This window comes from Galeopterus variegatus, unplaced genomic scaffold (genome assembly GCF_000696425.1).
Source record: "Galeopterus variegatus unplaced genomic scaffold, G_variegatus-3.0.2 Scaffold15474, whole genome shotgun sequence".
Taxonomy (NCBI): domain Eukaryota; kingdom Metazoa; phylum Chordata; class Mammalia; order Dermoptera; family Cynocephalidae; genus Galeopterus; species Galeopterus variegatus.
The window spans coordinates 20,706-24,765 of NW_007741585.1; the positions used below are offsets into that span (position 1 = coordinate 20,706).

Genomic DNA, 4,060 nt, shown 5'->3' on the forward strand with positions numbered 1-4,060 from the left:
CAATCCAGGAATCATAGAGTCCTCTTTGTCTCTTGTGTGTCATTTGGACTACTAATAGACTGCAAACTGTTTTGTCAACAGGCATATCATCTATGCTCCAAGCAGCCACAACAAGTATGCAGGGGAATCCTTCCCAGGAATTTATGATGCTCTGTTTGATATTGAAAGCAAAGTGGACCCTTCCAAAGCCTGGGGCGAAGTGAAGAGACAGATTTCTATTGCATCCTTTACAGTACAGGCTGCAGCAGGAACTTTGAGAGAAGTAGCCTAAAAGGGTTCTTTACAGAACCCATGTTGAATTTGTATGGTATATCACTCAGAAAGAATCATGGCGGGTAATATCGATGAACTGAAAAAGTTGAAGGATATACACACAAACAAACACAGATGAGGGTACTTCAAAAAAGTTATGGAAAAATTGAATTAAAAGAGAATACAAATCTTTCCATGAACTTTTTGAAGTACCCTCGTGTGTGTGCACATCTGTTTGCCCATTCTTTTTTCTTCTCTCCGTAGATAAAAAAGGAGACTTTTTATTCTATAATTATAGGTTTTTTTTTTTTTTTTTTTTTTTTTTTTGTCTTTTTCCGTGTCCGGCAACGGATCGCAACCCTCAGTGTTGCCCCCGACCGGACCAGGGACCGGCAACGGGATCGCAACCCTCGGCGTTGCTCCCGCGCCTCGCTCAGCCAGTGAGCGGGAGCCGGTCCATATGTGGGATCCGAACCCTCGGGCGGGAGCGCCACCGCGCTTCCCAAGCGGCGCACTACCCAGTGCGCCACCGGGCCGGCCCTAATTATAGGTTATTCTGAAGTTGAAATTGAACTAAGTATTAAAATTAAAGAGAGCAGAGTAACATAGTAAAACTCTTACCTTGCATTAATTATTAGGATATCAAGTCTACTACAGCACTTCCAATTCTATTCATGTGATTGCACACATAGAAAATCATGTTTATTATAGAGCACACTGAGGAAAATGCACAAGGCTGCTCCAAGCCAGAGGCCTCCTCAGGCCCTGCCTGGCCACCCCAAGCTGACAAGAACCTTATCTTAGCACATTAATTAGGAAACTCTGATCTAATCACATTCCTGGTAAATGTAGTCATTTTTTACCATAAGAGATTATTATTTTTAAATTAAGAAACATTTTATTTATATATAAGGTTACATGTAACATATGTGTACGGTTAAAAATAATAGAAATGAATATTTGTAAACCCAATAATCAGATTAAGAAAGAAACATTTCCATTATGTTTGGATCCCCCACGTAGTGCTGATCAATTGTGCCTTTTCTGCCAGAGGTTATCGTTTTCTTAAATTTCAGGTTTATCTTTACTCTTTTTCTTTATACTTTAAGCACACATTACTGTATCTTTACATGTTTTGGCTTTCTGTGGTTTTTGAACTTTTTATAAATAAAATCATACTACGTGTATTTTTCTGATACTTGACTATTTCATTAGCCTTTGTGGCCAGTGTTCAGCAGATATCCTTAATATAGAGCATTCACTTGTCTGAATGTAATACTTATCAGTCAGGATCCATCAAGACAGAGAAACTACACAGTAAGGTCAACAGGGCAAGTTTATATAAAGAATGATTAATTATAACAGCGTTGGAGCAGTGAACTATTTTATAGCAAAAGGTAAGGAGAACTCTAAATAAAAAACGAGTAACAGAGAAAAGGAGTAGCCACTATCCTTAGGGCTGATTTGGAGCAGCCAATGAAGAGTTCCTTCCACTCCATGGGCCACACTCAGTAGTAGAGAAGCCACTGTGGTGCTTCACTACAGATCTTGCTGCAAATTCTCATTCCAGAACTCCCCAGAAACTTGCCTTCTAGATCACTGTGGAAAGCTGTTTATGAGGAAATGTCTTGCCAGAGGCATTCCACCACAAATCTTCCCAAGGGCAGTGTCAGGCGAAGCTCTTGGGTGCTGGGTTCTGCTGACCACCATGTACTGCAGGAACCAGGTACTATAGCAGCAGCCTGCAATGCAAGATCTGGGCACTGGTGCAGCCATGTACGCAGTAGGGGCCATGCTGGAGAAGTCATTTGCAGTGCAGAGCCTGCCAAGTGAGCCAATGGAAAGCGAGAAAAAAATCCCCTTTTTGAAATGTCTCTCCAATGCCTTCTACTCACAAAGTTTAACATCAAACCACTTGGGAAAGGAAAAATATATAAAGGGCCCAGATCCCTTTATGAAAAGCAGACAGTCAAAGAGTGACTTTGGAGTGGAAGAACCAAAAGTTGCATAACTGGCACATAAAATATATTTATTCACTTTTCTACTGGTGGATATTTGGAATGTTTTCTGTGTTTTACTCCTATGAACATGTCTCCTAATGTAAATATTCGAGAGATTATCTTTCCTGGCAATTCCTATCTATAAGTGGAAATTCTGGGTTGTAAAATGTGTGCATCTTCAATTTTCCTGGGCAATGTCAAGCTATTTCAAAGTGATTTTATTTATTTATATTCCCACAGGCAAAGTAATCATGTTATAAAAAATAACAGATTTAAGAAAGAGTGTCTCACATTAGAGAAATTCAAAGAACTCAGTGTTACTGTAATCCAAGCAGTACGGGGAAAAGCATCCATACATTAAGCATCAGATACATCCTGTCATGCTTGGGACGTCATCCAAAGGAGTGTAACTATTTTCCTGTAGTCTATAAAATGTCACATAGTAAGGTTAAGCAAGGTAGGGATATGGTCATATTTACATTTTAGAAAGTATTCTGGCCTAAGTATAGACGGGGGCACCAAACCAGCAACAGGTCAGACCTTATCTCATGATAATAGCTGTCATGTGGACTTCACCCTCAGAAAAAATGACTCCTCTTCTTATCCTTTGGATTTCAGATTAGATGTTATCTCTTCTAGGAGGATCCGGGATGACTGTCTTTTCCCTGGTATTCTCTACTAGTCCAAAAGCTCTTTAGAGACAAAGTTTGGTTTTTTGTTGTGGCTCCATCCCGCTATTATGCAGAGTCCATATCAGACACTCATTTTGTAAATAATCAGAGTAGCGCACATATATGGAGCTCTGTCTGGGAAATCATGTACTTGGCAAAGTGGAGCAGTGTCAGCACTAGGACTTCAGCAATGCCTTTGTAATGAGGTTTGACTGAGCATGCTAAAAGGCTTTTTTGATGTCATTGATAGAGAGCTGGACAATATGATAGATGTGGGACAAGGGGAACATTAACATTCTAAAAAAACAGACGAAGACCCACAAAACACTTGAAATCTTTGTGAACTTTCAGTCAGTACTGCAAGCACGCACTATGAATTCCCCCAAAGCATTTTGTAATTCTGTGGCTTAAGAACATACTTCGGCAACCATTTAATATAACTTATTCACAGAGGTAGTGCAATGATAGGAGCACAATTTTAGAAGAGAGGCTGCCTGGGTTCCAACCCTGGTGCTCCCACTTAGAGTATGACTACAGGCAAATTATTAAAGCACTTTGTTCTTAAGTTTGTAAATCTCTAAAATGGGTATAAAATGGTATCTTTTGAGTAGTTATGGTATAAACATGGCAGCAATAGGCGCTGGGACTGGGGAGCTCTTCTCTGGGTTGGAAGCTCCGGGATCCAGGGATGAATGACTTTTCCTAGTTAGAGGTGGAATTTTCCTTGGTATTGTTGCTGCAGTAGAATTGTGGCTGGATTTGTTACAACATTATCACCGTCTAAAAAGAAAAGCCCTGAAAGATTTAATAAGGGAAGTAGGGCCATGGCTGCCTTACCAGAGAATAGGTCTTCCCTTGTGGGCTCTGGGCTGGGTCTCACTTTATGTGGGGTGTGGGGTGGGTGTGCTCAGCTTTGCAGTGTGGCAAGCTTTAGAAATTCACAGTAGAGTGACATCACTATCTTCTTGAATAGATTTTTTTTTTAAATAAGACATATTTATTATGCTAAAGAACAGATTTTTTCATTTTCCCAAAGCACTAAAATAGCACATGGCATAGTAATTTAGCACACACTGTAAACTGATATATACAATCAATAATCCCCCAAAATGGCTATTTTAAGTCTCACTTTGGGAG

The 4,060-nt window shown here is 40.0% G+C and overlaps 1 long non-coding RNA gene across 1 annotated transcript; it reads left to right on the forward strand.

Moving 5' to 3' along the window:
- The first annotated feature begins 435 nt into the window (after positions 1–435).
- On the forward strand, positions 436–1,448 carry LOC103582273. Its single transcript, XR_549741.1, has 2 exons — positions 436–550; positions 803–1,448. It is a non-coding gene; the product is annotated as an uncharacterized LOC103582273 (long non-coding RNA).
- Positions 1,449–4,060: the final 2,612 nt, after the last annotated feature.